Below are 13,289 nucleotides of genomic sequence, written 5' to 3'. Positions count from 1 at the left end.
GATTATTTAAATAAAACAAATAAAAAAACACAATTATTGATGAAGTCATAGACACTTAAAGGAAGTTAAGAAAAACCCAAAGTAATCTAAAATAAAAAAGATGAGGAAAAAATACATTCTACTACTGGAATGGGTTATTGCCCTTCTTTTATTCAGAAGGGATATAATTATATCTGTGTACCAATATGTCGCAGATAGAGTTGCCACACTCTAATGAATGTGTCATATTTCCTCCTTAAATTATACGTGATTTTCTCCATGGCTAGAGTTTCCATGGAAAAATTTACTTGGAGTTATGAACTGGGAGGTCTGAAATTGACAGACTTTAAAAAAATTGGGCAGCCCAGTTGAGGTTTATTGCTTCTCTCTATGAGGGAGGTAGTACCCCGTTTTGGGCACAAATTGGAGAATGTACCTTGATTGTAGGAGAAAAGATAGCAGGAGAATTAACATATAAGTGGGACATTAAATTGATATCAAGGGAAACATGTAATTCAGACATGGCAAAAAACCAAATCAATGTATTGGGCTAAAGGTGGGGTTATCTCCTAAAATACCCTTGTACCAAAACATTCTATTGGTAAATAAAATTCTTCACTGCTCCTTCCCTCATTGTATGCAATACAATTTGGATCCATGAGTGAGAGCTCTCTTCAAAAAAGGAAGAGAGAAACCTCGCCTGGGATATTAAACAGTATTTTAAAAAAATCTGGTAATCTTAATCCTCCAAGTTTAAATTTCCATATCAAATTTTACATGGAGATCTTAGGTACTTTACTATTCCAAAGAAATGGTCTTATATGACCATTAAGTGTCTTAAAAATATTCCTAGGCAAAGAGATAGGCAATGACTGGAAGAGGTATTGTATTCTCGGCATCACTTTCATTTTCACACAGTTAACCCTCCCAGCTAAGGTGATGGGCAGGTCTTTCTATCTTTGTAAATCCTCCCCTATCTTTCCAAGTAAGGGGAGTAAGTTTATATAAATTTTGTAGATTATTATATACCATTATTCCCAAATATTTGATTCTATCCAGTTTCCATTTAAACTGGTTTCTTTTTAAAAAAATATCTTTCATAATCAAAATTTGTTAATGGCATAATTTCACTTTTTTCCAAGTTAACTTTATAACCCAAAACACTCCCATATTTCTCCAGTGTGGTCTGTAGTTTGGCCAGAGACTCACCCAGGTCTGATAGATATAACAGCACATCATCAGTTTATGCTCTTCATGGCCAACTCTAAATCCATTTATGTCCAGATCTCTCCTTATAATTTCTGTTAATGGCTCAATCGCCAGAACAAAGAGACCGAGAGACAGTGGGCACCCCTCTCTACTCAAAGGAAACATCGACATCTTTCCATTAATTATGATTTTGGCCTGTGGCTTATGATAAAGAGTTTTTATCTCATCAATAAATACTCAGTCCATTCCAAACTTTTTTAGTACTTTAAATAGAAAGAGCCACTCTCGCTGGTCAAATGCCTATTCTGCATCTAGAAATACAGTAATACTTGGGTTCACTTTAGATTTAGCCAAATGAATTATACTGAATAATCTGCTCAAATTGACCACAGAGTGTCTTTTTTTAACAAAGCTTACCTGATCCGGGTTTATCAGTTGATGTAGGTATTGCACTAGTCTATTGGCTAGTACTATGGCCAAAATTTTGTATCACATTTAACAAGGAAATAGTTCTACAAGAGGATGGTTTTAGCAGATCTCTGTTCTTTTTCAGTAGCACTGTAATAATAGCTGCTGAGAAGGATTCCAGGAGGGTTTGGGTCACCACTGCCTGCCTAGTTCATCCATAATAAGAGACATCATAAAATCCTTGAATTGTCTATAAAATTCAGATTAGAAATCATCTTCAATGTACTTTATTTGCCTGTAATGTATTCAAGAATTTAAAAAAATGTTATTTATAGTTTTTCCACTCAAACTCCAACAATTTTGTCAACATTAATATTGTCATCAACATTATTTACATTTCATACTTGCTAATTCCATACAATCTTCTCTTAGAGTTTTTTCTTTTTATCCTTTTCCATCCCCCTTTCCCCAACATTGAACACTTAATACCAAACTAATTATACTTTCACACAACAACCAAAACACTCACAACAAAGTATGAAACATATTTGGGAGATTATGGATCTGTCAAGTCGTGGATAGGCTGCTTTCTTTTTTTGTTACCCTGGCTTTTCTTGGTTGGAATGGAATGGACCTCCCCACTCCCTCACCAATTGAGGGATGAATTAGAAGGGTAGGTAGGGTGGCGAAACACAGTGGTCCACACTACAATTGTCCCTATGCAGTTTAAGTAGGGCTCCCAGACCTTCAAAAAAGTTCTGTATTGTTTCCTTAGGTTGTAGGTAATTTTCTCCAGGGGAACGCAGCTCTGCATTTCTGTGTTCCAGCGTTCAATGCTCAGGTAGGAGTCGGACTTCCAGGCAACTGCTATGTACTTTCTGGCCTCTGCCAAGGTAATCATGACAATTTGAATTTGAAATTTGGACAGCTTCATTGTAAACCTTACATTCATAATATTTCCCAACAGGAACAGCTATGGGTCCAGTGGGAATTCTTCAACAATCATTTCTTTTTCCAGAGCTTGGCCAAATTCTATCCAAAGGGTTTCACCTTGACACCTGTCCAGGTTGCGTGCATAAAAGTTCCTGTTGCAATGACACATCTAAAACATTGGTCTGATAATTCAGGTTTAGATCTGTTCAATTTTTGTGGCGTCAGGTACAACCGGTGAAGAAAATTGTGTTGCGTCAGCCTGTACTGTGCACCGATGACTGTAGTTATGCTGGCCCAGCACAGATTGGACCAGCACCATTCATCAGTCATTATTCCCAAGTCCGACTCCTACCTCAGACTCGATTTGTCAAGGCCTGGTTTAGGGCCTTCCTTTTGAAGCAAAAAATACATTGCCAAAATGAGCTTCTGTGTGCTCTCTCTTCGAATCATGGTCTCCTTGTAACTGCATGATGGTAGAGCCATGGTTGGACCTAATTTATCCTGTAGAAAAGATCTTATCTGAAGGTAGCAGTGAAACGTCTTATTTGATAAATTATACTTATTCCTAAATTGCTCAAACAACATTAGCCGCTGCTGCTTGTAACAGTCCTTTATGCACCTGATGCCATTACGAAGCCAGGTGTCCAGGATCTTGTTACCCACCATCAATAGTATTAATCTATTTGGAGTCAGATGTGCTTTTGGGGACAGCCCCACTTTGGTTCCGACATATTGGTTCATTTTGTTCCAAATCAGGATTATTTGTTTTAATATGGGGCTGCCTTTCTTTGTGATAGCAATTTAGCATCCTATTTATAAAGTTCTCTGCTACCTGCTTGCCTATCACGTGCAGATCGATTTGTGCTCAGGATGGTACACCTCCCCCTCGAAGAGGGAGGTGATGTCTCTCGACTGGGCTGTCTAATAATATTTTTTAAAGTCTGGCATTCGCAATCTGTCCTGATTATAATCTCAGGTCAATTTTTCAATAGATACCCTGGCTACCTTTCCATTCCATAGGAATCTCCTTACTCCTTAAAGTAAAATTTTGAAGAATCCCCAGGGCATTGCCATGGGCAATGTCAGGAAGAGGTACAGGAGCCTTGGCAACACAGTCATATTGATGCATTTCACCCTGGGCACGAAAGTTATAGGCAGGGACATCCATCTATTTAAATCCTCCTCTATTTTCCCAAGCGGGGGTGGGGGGTGTCATGATAATGAATATGAATGAGATGTACCGGAAGTCACGTGGTATGAGAGAGAGATAAGAGAGCACAAGCAGGAGAACAAAGGAAAGAGGGGAGAATAAAGACACTGAGAAGTTTACTGGTGGCATTATCTCCACACTCTTCTTCATCCTCCTGAGTCTGTTGGTCTTGTTTCATTCTTTGCACCTGTAGCAGGCGAAGCTGCACTCGCAGCTCCATGATGGTGTCTTGGGTAAACTTATACCTCTCATTTTGTTCATTTTAGATTGGTCACAGTGTTTGAGCTACCGAAAGAAAATAGACACACACACCGAGAGCAGTTCAGTTTATACAAATGTTTATTACTAATTCAAAAGCTGATTTCACACTACAATATGCAAGCCCTTCCCAACTATACTTATCAACGCTTGGACTGGTCCCAACTGCCGAAGCGAGGCAACAACTGCACACTTGTAGTAGGTTGTCAGGGCGCTGGTAGCAGCTTCTCCACCTCCCCTGACCGGGACGTTGCTCGGACTCTGGCTGTTCTTCCTTCTTGACAACGGGTGTTCCCACCCCTCGGAGAGTCTAAACTTGCAGCAGGACCACAGACTTTTATACCCCAAAAACAATTAATCATGCACCCACTCCCTCTAACATTTGTCAGTCAAAATCAAAGCTGAGCATACTATTCTACAATTTAGAAGATTAATTATTATGGAGCAGGATGCTATGATATCCTGGTTTATCTCGTAGATACAAGGACTCATTAAAACTTCTTGAGCAAGACAGGTTGTGACCAATACGTCAATTTCAGAGTGTCGTATTTGACAACTGCTTTCCCTGGGCCTCACGGTGGAATTCCATTTCAAAGTGTATCTTCAGATAAGTCCCCATGGCTGAGTTTAATTACATCTGCTAGTTCTGAAAGTAAGGTGACCTGCGTGTGGACCCAGTGTCGTCAGTTCCACATAAGCAAAAAGCATCTGAGTACATGGTTTTAATCCTCCATTACATTCCACCCCTTGGTCACAATCTGTCATTTGCGAGGCCTAACCAGTATTTGAGTACAGAGGGAGCGAAAAAAGAGAAATCAAAACAACAATTACAAAGATAAGCAATGACGCGAGCAACCAACGGAGGATAGTGTGGCCCACTCCCCCAAATGTAGCAGTTAGCCATGAGAAAGGATTCCAACCAAGGCTCAAATTATCCTTGTTGGCCACAATACCCAGATACTGGAGCTCACGAACAGATTTTGAAACATGCTGAACAATAACATATTTATATAAGCTGCACTTGAGGCTGGTGACCGAGGACTTCCTTGGTGTAATGCATCGGACCGTGTTTCCCACGGGGAACTCCCTTGGAACGTCCTCGACATTACAAATCCAATTGCTGGCATCAAAGCAGCTGTTAAGCCAGATCACCAGGAGTGTAAAATGGAGAACCTGGAACAAAGAAGCCTGACACATGTCACCTACGATACCATAAGCGTTCAGTGTTTAAACAGACTAAATCATCCTGTCCCTCAATAGCTACCCACCGAGTGTTACCCTGGGCAGGTGTCACTATTTCCCCTTTTACAGGAGGGCCACTACCTGCTGGTGCCACCCATACCTTTTGTCCAACATTCTCTAGTTCGGGGATGGGGGGCAATGACTGTTATTCCTCTGGAATAGGCTGTAATTCAGGAGCGTGAAGAAGTCGGTGGAAAGGTGTACCTCCTTTTAAAGGGCGATGATTCAAATTGTCGACTGCCTGCTGCAGCACATGGCACCATCCCTTCTGGGTCCCCAGTGATGTTAACAAATGAATTTGTTCCTTCAGTAAGCTGTTCATTTGTTCAACTAACCCGGCAGCCTGCGGGTAATAAGGAATATGGTGGACCCATAAAATACCGTTGTCATTTGCCCAATCACAGATTGCTTTCCCGGAGAAGTGCGAGCCATTATCAGAGTGAATCTCCTCTGGAACATCATAACGATAAATCAAATGGTTTTGTCCTTGGATAGTGCTAGCTTGGTCAGCCGTCTTGGTGGGAAAAGTAAAAACCAGGCCCGAAAAGGTGTCAACCATTACTAGGACGTAATATTTACCCATGCAGTCTAGCATGGGGCCTATGTAATCAATTTGCCAGACCGCAGCTGAGTGAGCACCCCGTTTTATTCGGCCATGCGGACCAGGTGGAACGGTATGGAACTTCACAAGCTGACATTCTGGGCATGTACATACGACCATGCGGACATCATCCTTATGGATGGATAAAGCATGTGTACGGGACCACATAGCTGATCCCTTCTCCCCCAAATGACCACTCTGTTCATGTGCCCATCGAGCCAGGGGGACGGTATCAACACAGCTGATAGTGGCAAGCTGATCTGCTACTGCATTATGTTGAGCCATGTTAGTCGCCATATTGGTATGGGCATCAACGTGATAAACGGTTATCTCACGATGGTGGGAAGCATCCCACAACAGCTGCCACAACTCTTTGCCCCATACTGGGCGGTCATGTATCATCCAGTTGTTCTTTTGCAAATCAGGCATCCATACCACAAGTCCATTAGCCAAAGCCCAGGAATCAGTAAACAGGCGAAGAGGGTGATCATGGGGATCTAGTGGTAAAGTGACTGCCTTCAACTCAGCATACTGACTGGAGCCACCATCCCCCTCCTCCGATAACTGAGTTCCTGACCTGGGATGGTAAGCCACCTGTTCGTGTACGCGGCCCACCCCTTCAGGCCCTCTGGTCGCACGACTCTGAATATACCACTTCCATTTAACAATAGAAGACTGCTGAGCCTGCCGGATCTTTAGATTAGCATCATTAGCCAGGACCCAATTCATTATAGGAAGTGCAGGTCGCAATTGAACATCTGCATCGCCTGTCATTCTTTCAGTCTCTAGCAGGGCCCAGTAACAGGCTAGTAACTGTTGTTCAAAAACAGAATAACGAGTGGCAGCCTCAGGCATGGTACGTGACCAGAATCCTAGTGGGACTCGGCGACCCTCTTGTTTCTGCCAGAGGCTCCAGGAGGCCACATCATCAATATAATGGTGAATTGAGAGGGAAGGCGATACTGGAAGTTGGGTGAAGGTATACTGGCGCCCCTTCCAGGTAAAGGCGAACTGATCCTGTGAGTCCTCAGCTATAAGAATACTGAAGAAGGCGTTAGCGAGATCAATGACAGCATACCATGTTCCTGAGTTCCCAGTAGCAATGTTTTCAATAAGGGTGACAATGTCCGGAACTGCTGAAGCAAGTGGTGGGGCATGTTTGTTCAAAAAACGATAATCAACTGTCATTCTCCAGGAGCCGTCCGGCTTCTGGACCGGCCAAACAGGGCTATTAAAGGGCGACGTTGCGGGCCTCACTACCCCTTCTTCTTGCAGAGCATCGATGGTGGCAGTAATCTCTTCCTGCCCCCCAGGGAGATGATATTGTGGAATGCACACTGGTTTCATGGGGGCTGGCACCATCACAGGATCCCACTTAGCCTGACCCACTACTAGTTTTTTTGTAATAGTTCGAATTCCAAATTCAAATCCCCCTTGGCTAGTATTAAGGGCCATACCGGCCAACATATTAATACCCAGGATACACTCGTCAGTAGCAGCCACCAGGGCATGTAATCAGACAGGGGAAGGGCTATCACCCACCATGGCACAGACTTTTATTTCCTTTGCCAGGGTGACCGCTCCTCCCAACCCCTCTATTCGAAAGGCTGGTCCAGTCCAGAGGTCTGGATTACCAGGAATCACCGAGTGCTCTGCACCGGTGTCGACCAAAGCCAAGTATTGGCGATCATTACCCCCACCCCAGTGGATTGTTAACGGTATGTAGGGCCGCGGATCCCTGTGTGTGCGCCGTGTCTCGATGGAGTAGACACGGGAATCCTGCCCACACCTTCAGGCTTCAGAAGGGTTCGGGGGCTTCCAGGACCACATGCTATTGTTATCTTTAAGAGCCTGTTTAACCCATTGTTTTACCTCATCATGAGTAACTGGAGCAGGAGAAGCCAGCTCGATAGAAGCAGCAGTGGGAGCAGAAAGCACAGCTGGGCCAGGAGGACTCAGCAGCTGGGGATGATGTTCCCCTGCTTTTTGCCTAAATCGATCTCCAATGGCAGCCAGCTCTTTTACAGAGAAATCACGGATCATTGACTCCTTCCGACCCCTGTTCCCACTTTGGCTCACAGGGTCCTCCACCCAGTCTAGGGGAGGAGGTGGAGGCCATCCAACAGAGGGAGTAGGCCATAGAGCATAAGCAGGGGTTTGGGTATTTTCCCCTGGGTCCACATGGGAAACCGGGGTATCTATCCCTTCCATCTCTACCCTTACATCATCCCCCCTTCTGTCTGTTTGGGAAATCTGCTGCCTTATAGGGCGGGCATGAACAGCAGATGGAGAGGGTAGTATGTTAGACACATGCTGAGGAGTATCTGCATTATTACCATTGTCATTCCAGATATTCCCATCCCAATCCTCAATTACATCAGGATCGTCACCATTCCTTATCATGGCATGAATACGATATGGATCGGGTTCTACTCCATGCCTTTCCTTATCTGCACAGAGCTGCTGCCGGAGTTTAATATTACGGCAAATCATTTGGACATGCTTATCTTCCCATTCTTTGGCTCTGTCCTGACTGGTACGAACAATCTCGCTCATCATGGAACAGCATTGTCGCAGGACTTCCAGCTCCTCCTCTAATTGCTTTCTTTTGCACTGAGATTCTACTTCTCTTTGAATTAATTCTGCTTCACGCTGAACGGAGTGGCGTAATGCTGTGGCCAGCAACCAAAAACCATTCGTCAGCATTCCCTTTTTATCAGGAAATTTACTTTCTCGAAGGAGAGTGGCAACCCGCTCTCCCAGAGGTGCACTTGATGAGTCTAACTTCTCATCCCAACTAATGGGTGGTCCCAACAAAGACAGGGTATTGGCCAACATGCCAAACCCATCGTCTTTGGAAGTCCATCCAGGAATCAAGAACTGCTCAGGGCTCACCTCTTTCTTTCGGTGAAACATCTTGAGACCAACCCTGCTCGCAGCGCCAATTGTCTTGGGTAAACTTATACCTCTCATTTTGTTCATTTTAGATTGGTCACAGTGTTTGAGCTACCGAAAGAAAATAGACACACACACCGAGAGCAGTTCAGTTTATACAAATGTTTATTACTAATTCAAAAGCTGATTTCACACTACAATATGCAAGCCCTTCCCAACTATACTTATCAACGCTTGGACTGGTCCCAACTGCCGAAGCGAGGCAACAACTGCACACTTGTAGTAGGTTGTCAGGGCGCTGGTAGCAGCTTCTCCACCTCCCCTGACCGGGACATTGCTCGGACTCTGGCTGTTCTTCCTTCTTGACAAGGGGTGTTCCCACCCCTCGGAGAGTCTAAACTTGCAGCAGGACCACAGACTTTTATACCCCAAAAACAATTAATCATGCACCCACTCCCTCTAACATTTGTCAGTCAAAATCAAAGCTGAGCATACTATTCTACAATTTAGAAGATTAATTATTATGGAGCAGGATGCTATGATATCCTGGTTTATCTCATAGATACAAGGACTCATTAAAACTTCTTGAGCAAGACAGGTTGTGACCAATACGTCAATTTCAGAGTGTCGTATTTGACAACTGCTTTCCCTGGGCCTCACGGTGGAATTCCATTTCAAAGTGTATCTTCAGATAAGTCCCCATGGCTGAGTTTAATTACATCTGCTAGTTCTGAAAGTAAGGTGACCTGCGTGTGGACCCAGTGTCGTCAGTTCCACATAAGCAAAAAGCATCTGAGTACATGGTTTTAATCCTCCATTACAGATGGCCTCTTGTTTGTTGTGGATTGCTTGGTTCAGATGGTTGTTCTTCAACTCCAATTCTTCATTTTGTCGGTGAAATTCTTTCAGTATGAGCTGCAGGTCTTCCTCATCCTCACTTTTGCTCTCACTCTCAGAAGAGTATTCCTCGGTTACACTCCAACCATGCTGTTGCCGACTCTAAATTTCAGCCATCTCTGCTCTGAGCCATTCGATTTCCTCTTTCTCAGATGCAATCCGTTTTTGTAAACACTGCTCCATGGCCAACAGCTCCTCCTGTTTAGTTAGGATTTTGTTCTCCTGAGCTAGTAGAATATTAATAATCTCCTCTTCATTCTCATTAATTTCTTCTTTAGAAACATCTTCCTTTGGGAAATCTTTGTTTCACATTCCTGCCTTTTAGCTTCACGTAGTTTCCGTTTCAGTGATGTCAAAATTCATTGAACTATCCACAACCTCTCTTGTTTGGTCATGACCTTTGTACCAGCTTGCACATCTCTGTGCAAGCAATTGAAGATAAATTCCTGCTGCCAAATCTCTTCCTTAATTCTCTCTGTGTTTCAGGTAAGATTGGCATTGTTGCAACATTAGATCATTCAGGTAGTTTCATGATTGACTTCAGCTCTATTTCTCCAAACAGCTCTTTAACATGAGTGAAAAACAGGTACAGTACATGGTTGCCATTCTGCAAGTAGGGCTGAGAACAATAGAAATATTCTGGATGTTCATTTTTGTTTCACTTTCTTTTTCAATGACATGGTTTATATGGATAATAATTGCAGGAGGTAATTAGATGCAGGCGGTTCCTTTAGCAGATGCTGACACTCCTGGACTTTTTTGCTGTCCACACACCTTTTCCACATGCATCTTCAAACCATCAGAAGTTCCTTGATAAGAATATTTTCTGGCAGCTGACGAAGGCATTTTTTCAAGAGGCTGGCCACTGTTTTTGCATCATAACACTCAATTTACGTGGGGAGATGAAGAGTGTTTGGTATGACACCACCTCGTGTACACTTCCTATTAACAATTTTGAATTCCATTTGTAAATAAAGTCCTCCACACTATTTTCTCCTATTTTACTCAATTCTATTTTAAACCAAGCTGGAGATTTACACCAAACATCCCATTAATAAATTTCAATTGAGCTGCCTTATAATAATTCTTAAAGTGGGGAAGTTGCAAATCTCCTAATTCAAATTTCTAGGTCAATTTTTCCAAAGACATTCCAGCCATCTTCCCTTTCCATAAAAACCTCCTAATACTTGAATGAAAATCAATTGTGAACAAGGAATGAAAATCCTTAAAGGAATTGACTGATTTTGCAAGTTATTGTCAGTTGCTATTCCAAGATATTTTATTCCATCTTTTTGATATCTTTCATATTCAAAATTTGTTAATGGCATTATCTCACTTTTATCCATATTTATTTTGTAACCTGATATTCTTCCATATTTTTCTCGTGTTCCTTGTAATTTTTCCAAAGATTTAGCTTGTTCTGATGGGTACAATAGCACATGATCAGCGAATAGACTGATTTTGTGTTCTTCTTGCCCGACTTTTAAGCCCTTTATATCCGGATCCCTTCTTATTATCTCCGCCAGCTGTTCACTTGTTAAAATAAAAACTATTGGGGACAGATGGCATCCCTGTCTGCTCAATCTACTCAAGGAGAACACTGCCAACCTCTGATTATTTGTTATTATTTTAGCTTATTTTAAAGTTTTTATCCAATTTAAAAATGTTCTTCCTGTACCAAATTTTTCCAGTGTCTTAAATAAAAAGGGCCATTTCAAATGGTCAATGCTTTTTCCACATCTAGGGAGACTGTAATACTTGGATTTTGTTCAGATTTAGCCATGTGTATTATATTAAATAATCTTCCTAGACTATTTGAGGAATGCCTTCCTTTAACAAATCCTGCTTGCTCTGTATGTATCAGTTTTGGCAAGTATTGTCCTAACCTATTAGCCAATGCTTTCACTAATATCTTAAAATTAGCATGTAACAGGGATATTGTTCTGTATGACAAAGTTTTTTGTGGGTTCCTATTCTTTTTTGGTAACTCTGTAATAATCATGGTTGAGAATGATTCTGAGAGGGTCTGTGTTTCCACAGCTTGGTCCAGGACATCCATTAAAAAGGGCATTAATAATTATTTGAATTGTCTGTAAAACTCAGGTGGAAATTCATCCTCTCCCAGTGATTTATTAGCCTGTAGGGTGCCCAGGGGCTTTTTGATTTCTTCCTTTGTGAAGGGAGTATATAATTCTATCCTTTCTATCTCTTCCAGCTATGGAAGTTTGACATTCAACAAAAATTCTTCCATTTCATTCTCATCTCCTACTAGTTCTGATTTGTATAGTTTCATGTAATATTATCTAAGTGTCATTAATTTCCTTTTGCTTATAATATTAGAGTGCCTGTTTCTGTTTTTGTAGCAGTTATCATTCTTGATGACTCCTCTGTTTTAATCTGCCAAGCTAAAACTTTGTGCGCTCGTTCATGCAACTAATATTCTTTTAAAAAAACACATTCAATGTCCCTGCTCTGATGGTGATGTATATAGGAAACCCCGGAAGCCTGTGAATACAACCTGTGGTACCATCCAAGAAAGAACCCTTCCCCTTAATTCAGCGCCATATTGTAAAAACTCTCCTTCTCTGTTGCCATTAACCCCCTTAAATCAGAGTACCTGGCTTGCTACTATTTTGTTAAATATTCACTTTCTAGCTCTCCTTATATATTTCGATAGTACTTTACTTAACTGCTCAAAACAATTCAAAATATAATTTTTTTTCTTTTTAACCTTTATCCCGTCTTTAAAATTTACAGTTTACTTTGTCTTTTTTCTAGTTTTTCTTTTCGAAGACCATTCTTGGGTCCCCTTTATAGTTCTTGTAGAAACTTCTCTACCTCTTTTGGGAATTCATAAAATCTATGGGGCCCTCCTGGCACATCGATCCTCAGCATTGCTGGCTATAGCATTGAGTACTTTATATTCCTTGTTCAAAATTGACTTTTAACACCATCAAATTCTTTGCTTTGTTTTACCAAGTTCGTACTTAAATATTGAAAGAATAGTACTTTTCTGCCTTCCGACTCAACTGGGCCATTGTTATCCCTGGCATATTAAACTGCTGCTCTTAATGTTGCTTCCCAATCCTGGTAACTTAAAAATCTTATCAGGACCAGTCATGATCTTTGAACCTCTGGTCTACTGTGGCGGACGGTCCAGTGAGGTCCCTCCTCAAACAGATACACCTTGAATCTTTCTGGTCCCGACATTTGTGAGATCCATTCTTTAAAGAAGGGTCGTTCCCTTCAGTCCCTTCTTTTTACCCGATGATTCAGACATTGTTTCTTCTACTGAAGTTTTCCATATGGTCAATTTAATCTAGCAGCAGTTGTTTGTCCTGTTTCCATTTCTTTGCATTTTCCTCCAAGGTCTTTTATCATAAGTTGTTATCAGGTATTTTTCGATCTGGCCCACCTGAGTCATGAGGTTTTCGAGTGGCGTTGACAGCACATCTCTTTTGTTTACCACCTCGCTCAGAACTTTTTCCACTTGAGAGAATTGTCCACTCAGAATCTCCATCTTATCCAGCATTTTTTGAAAATTCTGTGTTAACCCCTCCCCATCTCTTTGGGTTTCTTCTGACAATCATGGTGATACCTTCCTCACCATTCTCTTATGAACTTTCTGTTGATGATCTCAGTGACTTTTGAGTTTCC

At 41.8% G+C, this 13,289-nt stretch overlaps 1 protein-coding gene and 1 pseudogene across 3 annotated transcripts in view; one reads left to right on the top strand and one right to left on the bottom strand.

Annotated features, from left to right (window-relative positions):
- The window catches only part of dnah10 (dynein axonemal heavy chain 10), a 677,292-nt gene that overhangs the window by 99,422 nt on the left and 564,581 nt on the right, over positions 1-13,289 (top strand). The gene's annotated exons all lie outside the window — the stretch shown is intronic.
- LOC138760239 (ralA-binding protein 1-like) lies at positions 1,046-13,152 on the bottom strand (annotated as a pseudogene).

This window comes from Narcine bancroftii, chromosome 4, assembly GCF_036971445.1.
Source record: "Narcine bancroftii isolate sNarBan1 chromosome 4, sNarBan1.hap1, whole genome shotgun sequence".
Lineage (NCBI taxonomy): Eukaryota > Metazoa > Chordata > Chondrichthyes > Torpediniformes > Narcinidae > Narcine > Narcine bancroftii.
Note: the sequence above shows the minus strand (reverse complement) of the source record. Positions and strands in the feature narration are given on the sequence as shown.